Source organism: Echeneis naucrates, chromosome 2 (genome assembly GCF_900963305.1).
Source record: "Echeneis naucrates chromosome 2, fEcheNa1.1, whole genome shotgun sequence".
NCBI lineage: Eukaryota > Metazoa > Chordata > Actinopteri > Carangiformes > Echeneidae > Echeneis > Echeneis naucrates.
The window spans coordinates 752861-770030 of NC_042512.1; the positions used below are offsets into that span (position 1 = coordinate 752861).

The 17170-nt window shown below is 41.3% G+C and overlaps 1 protein-coding gene and 8 non-coding genes across 9 annotated transcripts in view; 3 read left to right on the plus strand and 6 right to left on the minus strand.

Annotated features, from left to right (window-relative positions):
* The window catches only part of LOC115053664 (NLR family CARD domain-containing protein 3-like), a 284587-nt gene that overhangs the window by 136068 nt on the left and 131349 nt on the right, over positions 1–17170 (minus strand). The window lies entirely within an intron of this gene.
* On the minus strand, positions 2873–2955 carry trnal-cag (transfer RNA leucine (anticodon CAG)). Its single transcript has one exon. It is a non-coding gene; the product is annotated as a tRNA-Leu (tRNA).
* Positions 4302–4373, minus strand: trnam-cau (transfer RNA methionine (anticodon CAU)). Its single transcript has one exon. It is a non-coding gene; the product is annotated as a tRNA-Met (tRNA).
* trnap-agg (transfer RNA proline (anticodon AGG)) lies at positions 5612–5683 on the plus strand. Its single transcript has one exon. It is a non-coding gene; the product is annotated as a tRNA-Pro (tRNA).
* Positions 7420–7491, minus strand: trnaw-cca (transfer RNA tryptophan (anticodon CCA)). The gene has a single exon. It is a non-coding gene; the product is annotated as a tRNA-Trp (tRNA).
* On the plus strand, positions 11265–11336 carry trnag-ucc (transfer RNA glycine (anticodon UCC)). The gene has a single exon. It is a non-coding gene; the product is annotated as a tRNA-Gly (tRNA).
* On the plus strand, positions 12217–12290 carry trnai-aau (transfer RNA isoleucine (anticodon AAU)). Its single transcript has one exon. It is a non-coding gene; the product is annotated as a tRNA-Ile (tRNA).
* Positions 13294–13375, minus strand: trnas-aga (transfer RNA serine (anticodon AGA)). The gene has a single exon. It is a non-coding gene; the product is annotated as a tRNA-Ser (tRNA).
* trnal-uag (transfer RNA leucine (anticodon UAG)) lies at positions 15415–15496 on the minus strand. Its single transcript has one exon. It is a non-coding gene; the product is annotated as a tRNA-Leu (tRNA).

Below are 17170 nucleotides of genomic sequence, written 5' to 3' on the forward strand. Positions count from 1 at the left end.
TGCTGTCCTGGTGATTGAAGAAAGGAAGGAATGGCATTCCTACGCAGATTCCACAGAGATGGGATTCGAGTTTATATGCTGCAGCTCACCTAGCTATGAGCTATGAGCAGCTTACTTTCTTAACCCTCAGCCCCCATATCATTGATAGCAGTTGCGATTGGAGTGATTGATGGAGAAGGAATGGCATTGCTCATCATTTTTGTCCAAATTCCAACCAGGACAACCCCAAAGAGAAGCACTTATGCACAAAGACTTCATCAGTGTCTCTGATTGGAGTGATCCGAGTTAAATAGCTCACACATGATCTCCCCCAAACAGATCATGAAAAGAAAAGAGTCTTGCAGCCACTTCCCTGTTCTGTCTGAATGAAACCAATCCTACTTGTCTACTTTGTTGAGACGGTTTCAATGGTCTTGGTAATGGTTCATATCAGGAACAGACAACGATCCTCTTAAATTCATGAGGTCCTTTAGCATATGGTGAGACGGCAGCTAACTGTGGTGGTAAGAAATTTATCAAAACTGGTTTTAATTCCATCCAGGACAACCCCAAAGAGAAGCACATGTACAAAAGGACGTCATCAGTCTTTCTAATTGAAATGATCAGTATTGTATTCTAAGAAGATGTTGTTGTTTTTGTCAGTCAGCACTGCCCCAACAAGTAGCACTTACTGAATTCAACAGCCAAGTTAGTGCTCAAGTTACGGTAACATTTGTGACTTTCAAACTACTTTCTTAACCCCCACCACCCAAAAATTGATAGAACCTCATCTGCTTGTGATTGGCTTTTGAAATCACCAACATTACCCCAACTAATAGCACTTACTGCTCTCAGAATACAAGTCTGTGCTTCAGTTCGGGAAATGTTCGTGACAAATTCGCGAATTTAGCTGTTTTAAAGAAATCTATCAAAACTTTAATTCCATCCAGGACAACCCCAAAGAGAAGCACTTATGCACAAAGACTTCATCAATGCCTCTGATTGGAGTGATCCGAGTTAGATCTGAAGAAAACATGGCTCCAAGAATTAATGCTGTTTTTGTGAATTAACCCTGAAAGGGGAAAAGAGAGCAAAGAGAACAGAAGTCACATTAACCTCTCATTTTTACCTCACATGATCTCCTCCAAAGAGTCTTTGCAGCCACTTCCTTGTTGTGTTGCAGTTCCAATGGACTCCCTTTCAGGCTTCTACCTGAATTTATCTTATACCTGAATGAAACCACTCCCACAGCTGCCTGCCTACTTTGTTTGGGCGGTTTCAATGGTCTTGGTAATGGTTTGTAATGAAGAACACATTTAGTCCATCAGGAACAGACAACGATCCTCTTAAATTCATGAGGACCGTTAGCATATGGTGAGAGGACAGCTAACTCTGGTGATTCATGTTGCTGCAGCTGATCTGAACAAATCTTTTCAAAATGGCCATCTTTGTTGTTGTTTTTATTCCAACCAAAACTTTTTTCCACCAAATTGTTAAATAAACTCTCTGTCCTGGTTAATCCTTGGACGGAATGAAAAACATTTGAAATCACAAACTTCACCCCAACAAATAGCACTTACTGCTCTGAAAACACAAGTCTGTTCTTCAGTTGCAGAAATGTTGATGACAAATTCATAGATTTAGCTGATCTCAAGAAATCATTAAAAACGGGTAAAATTTCCACCAGAGCAACCTCAAAGAATTAGAATTAGAATTAGAATGTTTTTATTGCCATCATACACAACGTATAACAAACTTTAAAGACAACTCTGTGGTACAAAATATAATTATAAAATAAGAAAGATAAAAGATGAAGTAAAAAATAAAATGTATGAATATATTTACAAAAGAAGCCAGTAAGAATATATGTACAGTAGAGAATGAGCATGACTGTAGATAACGGTGGAAATAAACAAAAAAGTAAAAAAACAAAAAGTAGCTATTACTGAATTTAACAGTTAAGGTAACATAAGGTAAGAAGAAAGAAAGGACACATTGACAGAACCACTGTGCTTCATACCAGGACACAGCAGCGTGAATCATGAATCATCATGAATCATGTTCGGGAAATGTTTATGACAAATTCATGACTTAGGCTGATTTTTAAAAAATAAATATAAATATTTGTCAGTTAACGCTGCCCCAACAAGCAGCATTTACTGAATCCAAGTCAATCAAGTCAACAAACACGTTGGATAATTAATTGTGACTCTGGACTTTTTTCCAGTTTGTTGAATAAATGTGTTGTCCTCCTTCAGCAGGAAGTTTCTGTGGGCTTGGTAACAGTTTGAAGAACAGAATGATCAGACAATGATCCTCTTAAATTCATGAGGACCGTTAGCAAATGATGAGAGGACTGTTAACTGCAGTGATTAGAGATCAGGGTTGTGTTGTTGGAGCTGATCTCAAGAAATCTATTTAAAATAGCAAATTATCTTTTTTTTTTACTGAATTTCTGAGCAGGACACCCCAAAGAGAAGCATTTATGGAGAAAGTTAACAAGCAGCTGTGTTGTGTTAGAAACACCAAACATGTCCAGAAAAGACAAACTGTTCTGTGTATTTCCCTGAAGAGCTGCCAGACTGTGTTCACACCTTGATTACTGGCCATCACAGTTCACAATCCTGGATTTTAGTACCTGTGGTTTATCCTTTAGAAGACTATCTTTTTTAATTAATGAGCGATAAAAAGCTATTTAGGAAATGTCAAGGTGCCAAACAAACCAACATTTTCTATGGACGGAGTGGCAATATTTCAACATGTCAAAGGAATTTTGGTCTTCGGGTTCGGGTGGTCAAAAATAGACCAAAGTAGACCAAAACAACTTTGTCCTGAGTCCTGCAGCAAGGAGCAACACACCTTGCTGCAGTGGAGGTTAAAGAAAAGCGGTTTCTGTCAGAAGTGGGATTTGAACCCTCGCCTCCAGGGGAGACTGCGACCTGAACACAGCGCCTTAGACCGCTCGGCCATTCTGACTCTGAATTAAGTTGATCCACAGAAAGAGGACATGACCTGACTGTGTGTCACATAAATGTATGAGTCATGATACTGAGGTTGTGTCCTGTTTGGGGGTCACCACAGAGGAGGAGCTAGTGAGGACAGGCAGCATTATCAATGTCCTCATCTCATCCAAAAGGTTTCATCAGACAGATAATTGATTTAGCTGTCAGGCTCCAGTGTCATGGGAGACGTCGGTAGACCATAAGCCATTTAAAAAAAAAATCCAGTTTGATGACGATTGGAAACGGCTGTTTATTGTTTATCACTTGTTAGGATCCCCGTTAGCTGTCACTGAGGCAGCAGCTACTCTTCCTGGGGTCCAAATGAAAATGCACATCTGCAGTCAAACAGGCTCACAAACCACTTTACCATCAACCTCAACTGTATACACATTACACTGCCATCACCAGATCCTCTGTATATAGATGAATGTTGCAGTGCTGCTGTGGCTTAGCTGGTCAAAGTGTCTGTCTTGTAAGAGTCATGATGGTCAGCTACTGATGTTGGAATATTTTAAGATCCTCTGTACATTTCTGTACTTCAGAGTGGTGCTGTGGCTTAGTCAAAGCGCCTGTCTAGTAAACAAGAGATCCTGGGTTCAAATCCCAGCAGTGCGTATTTTAAGGTTGTTGAGATAAACTCATGTAACTTCTTCTGCAGGAGTTCCATTAAAACTCTCTGACCAATCAGGTAACTGCAGAGTCTTCATGTCTCCCTTTGGAACATCCTGACGTTTTGTGGAAGAGATTAAACCAAACCAGATACTATCCAACAAAAACAGCTGAGGACAGTGCTGTGGACTTGAGCCGGTAACAGGCCATCATCCTTTCAGTTAACAGCCAAACGCGCTGGCCAATCGCCCCACAGAGACATGATGTTGCAGCCTGCTGTTCCAACTACACACAGCAACAAGTGAACTCAACACAGCAGGTCTCTGGTGGGCTTCACAGCCTTTCAGTAAACAGCTGATCACATTGATCATTGTGTCACAGAGTGGAGCCGCCCCCTGGTGGTCCTTAGATAGACTGCAGGTGGAAGTCTCAGTACTTTTTAACCTGCTCATACACTTTGATAGAAAGTTTATGGTCCTTAACTTATCAGATACAACAATAACACAAAGTTACAATGATCAGTCCAGCGTCTTTGTGCGCATGCACTCAACCATTTGAAGCAAACATGAACAAGAGTGTGACATATGCATCTGTGTAGCGTTGGAGATCAATGAAAGACAGGAAATGCCTTTCAATTACTATTGTAATGATGTCATCTTCACATATAACAAACTTTGGATAGTGAACAGCTAGCTGTTGCTAAAACACCATTAGCAGAGGATGGTTTCGATCCATCGACCTCTGGGTTATGGGCCCAGCACGCTTCCGCTGCGCCACTCTGCTCAGAGCTGGTTGAGCTGCAGCATATAAACTCGAATCCCATCTCTGAAGTACATGTATATACAGAGGATCTGGTAATGGAAGTGTAATGTGTATACTGCAGCTGAGGTTGATGGTAAAGTGGTTTGTTTTAATGTAGGAGTGCAGCGTTTGGATGCTCCAATCAGTCCGAGAAGGGTTTCCACATGTATGGATTCCCCAAGAACCATGAGGGCTGGAAAACGTGGTGTGTGTGATTGTGTGCGTGTGTATACAGATACAAATGCTAATAAAGATAAGTATATGTACCGCAAAGGGCCTCTGATATAATACAGAGATTGTCAACTGAGATTGAGGTAGTGATTTAATCATTTTACTCCTGGAGATACTTTCACTATATATAATCACACTGTGCAAATAGAGATCAGTATATGCATCACGGTACCACTTTGGGTTCGTTTAGAGAACATGTGCTGACAGGTGGGGAATTAGCTCAAATGGTAGAGCACTTTCTTAGCATGTGAGAGGTAGTGTGATCAATGCCCACATTCTCCACAAGACTTTAGCTCTTTGTTGGAGATTACAGCAACAAGTGAACTAAACACAGCAGGTACCTGAGTGGACTTTGGAGCCTTTTGGGAAACAGAAGCAGGACTGTTGTTGTGTATGGAGCTTTGACTGTTACCTGAACACATCATAAACTTAAGCAGCTGCTCTCCTGCTCACATGTTGTTCACACCATCACAATATATCGATGGTGGGTTGTTGATTTTTATCATTATGCTGCGTTTCAACTCCTTGACGCTTTGAGCTGCAGAAAAAACAAGAGCAGTCGCACCATACAAGCATTTCAAAATAAAAGCCAATTTAGATTATTTTATTTGTATCTTTAGTTCAGATGTAGCAAAGCGCAACAATGCTGTCAATAAGGATCTTTCCCATTTGGGTTACTTGAAGTGATGGTGGCCACTGATGCAACACTCCGTAGCAGCACCACTCTGATGTACAGGGATGTATTTTGGATCTGAAAATACCCCCAACATACGTGGCTGACCATCATGAGTCTTACCAAAGTTTCTTTAGCATATAATAAACTGTCACTGAATGTCCTGAATGTGCTGTGTGTAAATAATGAAAAAAAAAAAAATGTTCCATCAGTAACCATCAAAGGAGATGCTGATTCTGTGATGTCACAAAGGTTCTGACATCAAAGGGATGAAAGACTCCTCCCACTTTTTTGTCATGAAGACCACAGTCCACATGGCTCGTTGGTCTAGGGGTATGATTCTCGCTTAGGGTGCGAGAGGTCCCTGGTTCAAATCCCGGACGAGCCCATCTGTTGCCTTTCAGTCAATAAGGGTGCTAACTGTTACACTATGGAGCTGTGTGAGGTTTGCTGTCTGGTTGTTAGTTGCAGTATCTTGGCAACTGAAGCAAGAGCAATGGTAGTTTTGTGGCTCATGCTGTGCTGAGGAGCTGAGGAGCTGCTTTTCACAGGAGACAAACTTTGGTAGGAGGGTTAGATGATGGTCAGCCACTTACTTTACAAAATTTTCAGATCCTCTGTACATCTTGGTACTTCTTTGTACTACTTTTGTGGTGCTGACATAACATGATGTTCTATCTGTCACCATCTTTACTGGTCCATGATTATGATGCATATAATGATCTTCATTTGCACGTGCACAGCGTGATTATATATATTTTTATCTTGGCAGGTGACCAATTGTCTGCTAGTTCACGATGTCCTTAAAGGCAGATATTTAGGATAATTCTAGCAGGAATAGCAGGCTGCAACAGGAAAAGTTCCAGTCAGACCTCTCGCACCCGAAGCCAGAATCAGACCCCTAGACCAACGAGCCATTGACAGCAGGACATTTATGGCATTTAAAATGTAGTCAAACGTTTTCTGAGCATTGATCATACACTACAACATTTAGTATCCTTCCTAACCTATTCTCGCTTCTTGGAGATATTAAATATCTGTCCCAGTGGCCTAATGGAACTAACTGCTTATAAATGTCTCACTGGATCAAAAGCTTTGAGCTACGATAGGCTATGTAATTATTTAAGATTGAACATCTTACATTACTGACATCTGATATCTGACATTACTGTTGGGGGGGTGTGTGACTTCATCACCAGAAATTAAAATGTCTAACATCGATAAAACCGTAGCAGCACAAATAAGAATTAGATTATATTATATATTATATCGAAGATTATATCAGGATCTGACCTTTTCCTGTCCCATCAGTAACCATCAAAGGAGATGCTGATTCTGTGATGTCACAAAGGTTCTAATGACATCACAAAGATCAAAGACTCCTCCCATTTTTTTCTCATCACAGTCAGCCTTTTCAGACCCAGGTAGGTTTGGAGGTCCACCAGGTCCAATTCTCTCCAGATGTCCCCAAACACACACTTCCCCTCTAGGTTTGTCATCTCCAGTATAATTCTCTTGATGGCCCTGCGTTCAATCCCCGTCATCTTCAGCGTTGATAATGAAGCACAGGAAGTACTTATCTTGTGCAACACCCTGATCTCTCAATTATCCACTCAGCATAGTCATCCTACCAAAAATTAAATGAATTCTAATCTTTATTTTCATCATTTCATATGTTTTGCTGCGTTTCAACTCCTTAACACTTTGAGCTACAGAAAGAACAAGAGCAGTCGTGCCAAAAAAGCATTTCAAAATAAAAGCCATTTTAGATTATTTTATTTGTATCTTGAGCTCAGATGTAGCAAAGCGCAGCAATGCTGTCGATAAGGATCTTTCAACAGGTTTCAATGATCATTCAATATGGACCTAAAGTCAGAAGTTCATGAATTGAACCCAGGCCTCTGGCATGGGAGGCGAGAATTCTACCACTGAACCACCAATGCTGACTGCTCAGACAAATCCACCTCCAATATGATGGCAATGCAGAGTAGAGCATTGAATAGTCTTAATGCCAGGTTCATTCATTCATGTAATCCAAGAGCATTCCCATACCGGGAGTCGAACCCGGGCCGCCTGGGTGAAAACCAGGAATCCTAGACCATATGGGACATGGCAAACATGATCTGACCCTGACGTGAGTTGAACACGCAACCTTCTGATCTGGAGTCAGACGCGCTACCATTGCGCCACAGAGTCTCTCAGAAGTGCACAACTGTAGGAGTTGAAATGCATCAAAACATATTAAATGACCAAAATAAAGATTTGAAGAAGGAAATACACATAACAGTCTGTGTTTTTTGTCATTTTTTTGGAGGATTTTTTGCAGTTCCTCATCAGAGACTGGCAGCTGGACACACATGTCAGGATGGCTCAGTGGTCTTTTGGAGCCCACTGAGAGACGTGCTGTATTTAATCTACTTTCTCTTATCCAGCATACATCGACCAACAATGACTGCTAGAGTCAAATATCTTAACATCAGTTTGAACCAACATGAAACTAGCTGAGGTTTAAATAGTGTAACTACAGCTGCTGGTCATTAAGTCTCTGTGGGGCAATGAGCCAGTGTGTTTGGCTGCTAACTGAAAGGATGGTGGACAGGAACCTGCAGAGAGATGCTGAGGTTGTGAGTTCAAGCCTCAGCTGGAGCATCTGGCAGTCTGTGGATTACTCCTGGAATGAACTTAATAAACTTTGCACCAGAGTGTAGCCCAAAAAAAAAAAAAATCTGTGATGTGTTCACACTGTTAATGAAGCTCCAAAGACAATCATGGCCATGCCAGATAACTTTGAGTTCTGCCGACAGAAGAAAGAACCAAACTGGGCAAGGAGCCAAATGTTTGTTGGATCAGGAATCCTGAAATGTCTCTCTTTTGTGCAGTCAGGATTTCCGAGCAATCTCAGACTGTCCCTGTTTTACCAGCAGCCCTACAAGTGAATCTGTCTTTTTCTTTTGTCCTCAGTAAACTAAACTACATTTAAAAGCTTCACAAAGTGAACAAGCTTCCAATGACAACCGTCCAAAGTAAAGTCTCCATATTGTTCAACTTTTGCCCAAATGATTCAGTTGTGGAACTAATTTTCACTCCTATGCCGATGATCCCCTCCAACGAGACAACGACCTTTTGTTACTCAGTGTGATTCAACTTTGTGAAGATTTGGCAATATATATGAATGAATCTGATTTAATTTGAATCTGTGATTTTTGTTTTGGTGGCCATCAGAATTTATAATGAAACTAGTTGTGCTAACTCAGACGTGGCTGGATTTGTGAAGTAATGTCAAATCTGTAAATATTAGTCAAAGAAGACAAGAAGACAAACGGCTAGAGCGTAGAGCGGAGGACTGTAGAGGCTTACAGCTGAAATCCTTAGGTTGCTGGTTCAACTCCGGCTTGAAGGACGTTTTTCTTTTCATCCAGCAGAGTGATGAGTCTGCCTACAGACAGGAGGTGTCCACTGTTGTATCACTTTTCATGTAGAGCAGCTGTGTTTTATATTGCAAGCAGCACTGAGTTTCTAACATTCAGGAAATCCCAGTCTTCCACAAGACAGGCAGAGATCCTGTCCACAAAGGAGTTTAAACAAAGAACATCCCTGGGTGGGCTTGAACCACCATCCTTTCAGATAACAGCCAAACACATGATACATTGCACTACAGAGGCATGTTGAGAAAATAAAAGTGATGAACTGTGGATGGCAGCCTGGTATTGTGCATCAATTTGGAGAGCAGCAGCGGTCAGGTGGACAGGTTTCCTTCAGCAGTTCTGCCCTCTGTGAATACACCTGTTTGGTCACACCCTGTGTTGTTATTGTTTTCACCAGCTTGAGGAATTGGTTGTCATATTGTTGCTGCTAACAACCTTTTCAAAAGAAAAGCTGTCACAAAAAGAACAACAGCATCAAACGCACGAGTGTTGAGCACAGAGACTTTCGATTTGCAAAGTTTAACAGGCTGTTGATGGTTTCCGTTTTAAACAGATGCCCCTTGACAAGCAGAGAGATAAGAACTCATCTTCCTTTCTTTTGGCTGGAACTACAAAGCCTCTTCAGTTTTCAACAGCATTGTCATCCATTGGAGGACTGTTTGGAGCTTCATCAGCCTCCTCACCAGGGTGAGCATTCTGGGAAGTAGTGGAGTCAGGGTCAGGTCCTATGACAGTTGTTGCATCAGCTACATCATCCATTTAACGTTTTTGTTTTGCAGAACGAATCCTCATGTTTCCCTCAATGAAGGAAAGATTGGTTGGCACGAATGGGGAGGTTTTCATGTTTGAAAAGCCCATTTTTCACGTTTTTGAACTCTGCTTCAACAGCAGCAGAACTTCCACTGATGCTGGTGCTTCAGAAGAGTCAGAGTCAGTCGCGATGGTACGTAGAAGTTGTTTTGCATGTTCCACAGATTGTGACTTAAGAAGCTGTGCTATTGACCTCACAAAGACATCTTTATCACCATGTGTTTTATTTTTCAGGCCGTCTCACTGGCAGATCATCTTGATGCAGTGTGCAACATCTACCCTGACAGAACATGGGGGCAGTTTTGAAGGTTGATTCCCAAGCAAGACGTTAAACCTATTCAGATCAGCCAAATCAGAAAAGCCAATTTAGATTATTTTATTTGTATCTTTAGTTCAGATGTAGCAAAGCGCAACAATGCTGTCAATCATGATCTTTCCCATTTGGGTTACTTGAAGTGATGGTGGCCACTGATGCAACACTCCGTAGCAGCACCCCTCTGATGTACAGGGATGTATTTTGGATCTGAAAATTCCCCCAACATATGTGGCTGACCATCGTGACTCTTACCAAAGTTTCTTTAGCATATAATAAACTGTCACATTAACTGTGCTGTGTGTAAATAATGAAAAAAAAAAAAAAAACGCCACAAATGTTCCATCAGTAACCATCAAAGGAGATGCTGATTCTGTGATGTCACAAAGGTTCTGACATCAAAGGGATGAAAGACTCCTCCCACTTTTTTGTCGGACGAGCCCATCTGTTGCCTTTCAGTCAATAAGGGTGCTAACTGTTCCACTATGGAGCTGTGTGAGGTTTGCTGTCTGGTTGTTAGTTGCAGTATCTTGGCAACTGAAGCAAGAGCAATGGTAGTTTTGTAGCTCATGCTGTGCTGAGGAGAAGGGATATTGGTGATTGACTGCTTTTCACAGGAGACAAACTTTGGTAGGAGTCATGATGGTCAGCCACTTACTTTGCAATATTTTCAGATCCTCTGTACATCTTGGTACTTCTTTGTACTACTTTTGTGGTGCTGACATAACATGATGTTTTGTCTGTCACCATCTTTACTGGTCCATGATTATGATGCATATAATGATCTTCATTTGCACGTGCACAGCGTGATTATATATATTTTTATCTTGGCAGGTGACCAATTGTCTGCTAGTTCACGATGTCCTTAAAGGCAGATATTTAGGATAATTCTAGCAGGAATAGCAGGCTGCAACAGGAAAAGTTCCAGTCAGACCTCTCGCACCCGAAGCGAGAATCATACCCCTAGACCAACGAGCCATTGACAGCAGGACATTTATGGCATTTAAAATGTAGTCAAACGTTTTCTGAGCATTGATCATACACTACAACATTTAGTATCCTTCCTAACCTATTCTCGCTTCTTGGAGATATTAAATATCTGTCCCAGTGGCCTAATGGAACTAACTGCTTATAAATGTCTCACTGGATCAAAAGCTTTGAGCTACGATAGGCTATGTAATTATTTAAGATTGAACATCTTACATTACTGACATCTGACATCTGACATTACTGTTTGATAAATTTGGTGACAACTGCACTTTGGGTCCATTTGGAGAACATGGGGGGCTGTGTGACTTCATCACCAGAAATTAAAATGTCTAACATCGATAAAACCGCAGCAGCACAAATAAGAATTTTTACAGCGCAAACAAACGGTACCATTTCGCGTCCATTCGGAGTGGATGCTCACCATTTTGCATGCAATGGTGGTATAGTGATGAGCATAGCTGCCTTCCAAGCAGTTGACCCGGGTTCGATTCCCGGCCATTGCAGTTTAACTGTGTGTCTACAATTTAACTTGAGATCCTGTAGATCTCATGCCAATGGTGCCAACGATGAACGTGCTGGGCCCATAACTCAGAGGTCGAAGGATCGAAACCATCCTCTGCTATTTATACACACTACATGAGATTTTCAGCAGCACTGATTAACAGGAAAACATTGAGAACTCTGTCTGTCATATCTATAATATTGATCATTGTAACCTACAGCTGATGAAAACCCAGAAGTACTTTTTTTCTACAACATCTGACTTTAGCAACAAGGAACTGCTGGGAGACATGAAGACTGTGCAGTTAAGTGACTGGTCAGAGAGAGTGCTGTGTCCTTTTAATGAAACTTATATGAATTTAACTCAACAACCTTAAACTTTATCAATGAGACACTGAACCCAGGATCTCCTGTTTACTAGACAGGCGCTTTGACCAACTAAGCCACAGCACCACTCTGATGTACAGGGATGTATTTTGGATCTGAAAATACCCCCAACATACGTGGCTGACCATCATGACTCTTACCAAAGTTTCTTTAGCAGGTTCCAGTCTCTTCGGAGGCGTGGGTTTGAATCCCGCCACTTTGTTTCTTGTAAATGGAAACCAATCCACTCAGTCAGGCACTTTTCATCTCCCTGTGAACAAAAGTTACAGTGACAGACGATACCAACACCAGCTGGGCTGAAATGAGAAACATCACAGTCAGCCTTTTCAGACCCAGGTCTGAAAAGACCTGACTTTCTGACTTCAACAGGTTCTGTTCAATGTGCTCTAACTGCTTATAAATGTCTCACTGGATCAAAAGCTTTGAGCTACGATAGGCTATGTAATCATTTAAGTTTGATTTGTGAAAATAAGCCAAAAAAAACACTTCCACACAGGCCGGTTAGCTCAGCTGGTTAGAGCGTGGTGCTAATAACGCCAAGGTCATGGATTCAATCCCCATACTGGCCACAAGCAGCATCTCAGAACTTGGTGTTGTTCTCTCCATAGACTTCAATGCAGTCTGAAGTTTTTTTCCAACCAGTGGAACTGCCCCCTGGTGGTCATTAGAAGTGCAGCTTAACTTATCAGATACAACAATAACACAAAGTTACAATGATCAGAGCAAAGACTGCAGATTGATCATTTCCTTTGTAAGTCCAACAATCCATGAGGGGAGAAAAATTCATGGCACCCAGAGTGAGAAGCAAACCCCAAAACTAAGGAGCACAAATGCACATTGCATTTATCATACAAGACAAAAACACTTTTTTTGGTTATTTATGCACTCAAAAGTTTTACCTGTCGCATGATCTCAGAAGCTAAAGCTGCCACACCATGCAGGGGATGTAGCTCAGTGATCAAGATGGATCCAGTCAAGTGCTGGTAGAGACGATGGAACAGACGATAAACTGACAACAGGACATTAAAGTCAGCCACACTCAGAGACCACGTGGCCTAAAGGACAAGTCGTCAAAACTTTGTGGTTGGTAAGAGGTGTATTACAGGGGAAGGGAATAAACAATTTGAAATTTACTAAATATCTTTTTATCTCTCATTTCGGCTTTAACTTAAGAAACAATGCCTGGTATAAAAGGCGTTCATGGAGAAGACATCGAATCTGTGATGTGTTACACTAAGTGACTATAACTCCATAATTAAAAAAGAAAGCTCAGGGAATGTCTTTAAAAGGACCCACAACAGCTGCTGAAACCTGGAATTGAAACAGGGACCTTTAAACCTTCAATCTAACGCTCTCCCAAATGAGCTATTTCAGCACAGCACACAGTAGAAATGACTTCTCATTATTGCTTCCATGACCTGGAAGTGGAACTAAAGGTGTGTCCCTATCACCGGCCTTGATAATGATAACTGAGCACCAGTGAGTGCTCTCCTCCTCTTAGATGAGTCCTAACAACAGCACTCAGCTGTGTCTCTCCCCAAATGGGAAACTTGGGCCATAAAAGTAAGTAAACGTTGTTGGCAGGATTCGAACCTGCGCGGGGAAACCCCAATGGATTTCTAGTCCATCACCTTAACCACTCGGCCACAACAACCACGCACAGCAATGCTCCTGTGACTCAGCATTTTCCAGCCTGGATAGTTTTCTACTCAAAGGACAGGGCACCTTCTTGTTGTGAGGAAGCACAGCTTTCAACCTTTGTGGAAGTGACACACAATTGTGAGGAGCACAAGCGTTGACTGACACAGACGTGGTTTTAGAAAAAAAGCTGCAGAGAAACTGGCAGCACTGATGCTGAGCTGCTTAAAGTCTCTGTCTTATAAACAGAACATCCTGCATTCAAACCTCAGCAGTGCTTCACTCTCAGTGGAGTTCCTGCTCATCACTTCCTGTATTACAGATTTTACCAACTGAGCTATCGAAGGGAGCCGTTCGCCCTCTCCTCTTCTTGTCTCCTTTGACTAATATTTACAGATTTGGGTTTGGGAAAACATGGAGAATGTCATTTATCACAGTCTGATCAAATCCATGAATGTGGTGTTATTAGCAACACGCTCTAACCAGCTGACGTTGAGGATAATTCTGACTGGATAGGTAATTCTCACTGGAATAGCAGGCTGCAACTTAGACAGACTAAAGCAACCACCGACGAGGATGGGATTCGACGGCTGGGTGACCTGTGGATTTGCTAAAAAATAATACCATACAAACCAGCACAGATGAAACACAAAGGAGATAGACTTTTTCACTGATATTTTGCGTGGTTTGGGGGGCCAGCTTCACACAGGTGTGTGATGACCCTGTAGTTGGCACACACCCTCTGGTCCCCCTTCTTGAAGGGCTGTTAATGATTCCTTTGTTTGTGTGTAGCTGTTCTGTTCTTAATGTTGGATCTTTCTTGTCAATAAAGAAGGCTTGAATAAAGATCAGAATGAAAAGGAAAATTTTTTCTATTTAAAAAAAAAAAAAGAAAAAAAAAAAAGAGCCACTCACCAAGGGCTTGTTGGTCTAGGGGTGTGATTCTCGCTTTTAAATAAATTTTGGACTTTGTGTACGTGATTGTGGCCTCCAACATTTCTCCAACACGCTCCTTCTGCAGCTGGCGCTCAGGTCGCACTCTCCCCTGGAGGTGTGGGTTCAAATCGTACTTCTGACAGAAACCACTTTTCTTTCACCTCTCCTGCTGTAAGGTGTGTTTCGGGACAAAGGTATTTTGGTTGACTTTTGACCGCCCACACTTTTAAAAGACTGAAATTCCTTTCACATCTGCATGAGACTACACCTGCAGGGTTCCATGGAGTCCTGTAAAAATATTGCCACTCTGTCCTTCGAAAATGGAAACAACCTCGTTTTGTCCACTCTACATGTATGAATGCATGCAAATTGTCTGTCTGATGAAGCCTCCTCTCTGCTTTATCCTCAGCAAGAAAATGTAAAATAAAATAAATTTTAGAAGTGAGCTGAAAGAAAAGGAGCAATTCTGAAAACAAGTTCAGGAAGTTGTGCATTCACCACTTCAGAGTTTTTCAGATGTGCAGTCAGTCTTCCTGGAATTCAGATATTTTTTTAAAAAGGTGGCTTATATGTGAACACATTTTACCTCACTATCATATGAAGAAATATCACAAACCAGATGAACTTCTCAATGTGATGATCAGAGAGCCTTTAGATTTCATCATCATATGATAGAAACAAGTTGGTTTTTTTGTGAGTATATTTTAATTAGTAAATGGCAGAGAGGCCTTCAGGAAACAGAGAGAGAGAGAGAGATGACCTGCAGGATCAACCCCTGGCTGGGACAGGGCTGTTTGTTTGAGTCAAGCTGAAATAATTAATTTCAGAGCATCAGACTTTTAATCTGAGGGTCCAGGGTTCAAGTCCCTGTTCAGGTGATGCAGCTTCTTCCCTTTAGTGGTTCACATTATAGACTCCGCAGCAGTGATAGGTGACACTGATCTATGAAATTATGAGTCTTTCATGTTCAAGGCCCATTTGTGCAGGAAAGATCTTGAGTCTGTTACCTCAGACCACTGAGCCATCCTGACACGTGTGTCCAGCTGCCAGTCTCTGGTGAGGAAACAGAAAAGTTAATGCTAGCTTTGATAGGACAGTGTCAGCTCAAAGTGCAAAGCTTGGCAGTGGTGGGATTCGAACACACGCCTCTGAAGAGATTGGAGCCTAAATCCAGCGCCTTGGACCGCTCGGCCACACTACCACATGTCAGTCCCAGCTTGCCTGCAATAATGCCACATGTTTCTGACCCCTGAAAGTTGCATCGAAATGTTTGGAGCAGAGAATGTTAGTACAAACTGTTTGTAAATGTTAGCACCTTGAAACTTCCGACATAGCTTTTTATCTCTCATTTCAGCATTAAGAAGCAATGCCTGCTATAAAAGGCATTCACGTGGAAGACCTAGAACCTGTGATGTGTTTCACTAAGAGCTCAGTCATCACACTCAACTGATGTTGTAAACAGGTTACATTCAGAGGAATAGAGGTAATTAGTAGCGATGGGATTCAAACCCACCCTTTGAAGAGACCGCAGAATGAATGCAGCACCTTGGACTGCTTGGCCAAACTACCACCTTCACAGCAGTAATGACACCCATGTCACATTATGAGAAACCTGGATGCTGTGTCCAAAGGTTTGGAGGAGAGAATGGCAGAAAGATGTCTTTGAAGCCTTTTGGACACACAACCAGTCAGCGTGAAATATCAGAGTGTTAGACAAGACTGAGTGACGAGTGACTAAGCAGGATAATGTGGAGCGGTAATTGAGGGATCAGAGTGTTAGAGAGCAGAACTCTTTCACTGTTTGGTTCTGAGCTGATCATTAATAATCAATGAATGATCAATAATCTTCTCAGCTGCTCTGAATGGTGACAGTGGGGCAGCCTTTGTGTTTACATCTGAATCACATGTGATTTTGGAAATTCTTTGAAGCAGCTTCAAAGGAAAGACTTTCATTCTGTGAGTACTGTGACATCATCAGGTGACATCATCAGGTGACGTATCAAAGGCAGCAGCTCTTCAGACTCACATCACAATAAGTTTTGTGTCTTATTTGGCTCCATTTGGTGGAAGCTGTGAATCGCAGGATTCAGGGGGAAGTGACCTCACAAACATTGGAACTAAACACAGGAAGTAAGCTACAGGAAAGTAGATCCCTCGAGCTGGTTCAAACCTGAACCTTCTACTGCTGGATGGGCTCCTGTGACGTGTGTTAGCAGAAACACATCACAGGCTCCAGTGGCACAATCGGCCAGCGCGCGGTTCTTATATGACAGTAACCTGCAGAGTGATTCTTTCTTTCTTTCTCATGGACATGAACATTCTTTCCTTTTATATATAAGAACATTCTTTTTTATTAATGCGAACATTCTTCCTTTTTTATGGACATCAACATTCTTTCCTTTTTATGTACCCGAACATTCTTTCTTTTTTTATGTAAACAAACATTCTTTCTTTCTCATGGACATGAACATTCTTCTTTTATATACCCGAACATTCTGTCTTTTTTTATGGACATGAACATTCTTTCCTTTTTATGTACGTGAACATTCTTTCTTTTTATATACAAGAACATTCTTTTTTACGTACCCGAACATTCTTTCTTTTTTTTATGGACATGAACATTCTTTCCTTTTTATGTATGTGAACATTCTTTCTTTTTTATGGACATGAACATTCTTTCTTTTTTATGGACATGAACATTCTTTCCTTTTTATGTATGTGAACATTCTTTCTTTTTTATGGACATGAACATTCTTTCCTTTTTATGTATGTGAACATTCTTTCTTTTTTATGGACATCAACATTCTTTCCTTTTTATGTACGCGAACATTCTTTCTTTTTTTTTATTGACATGAACATTCTTTCCTTTTTATGT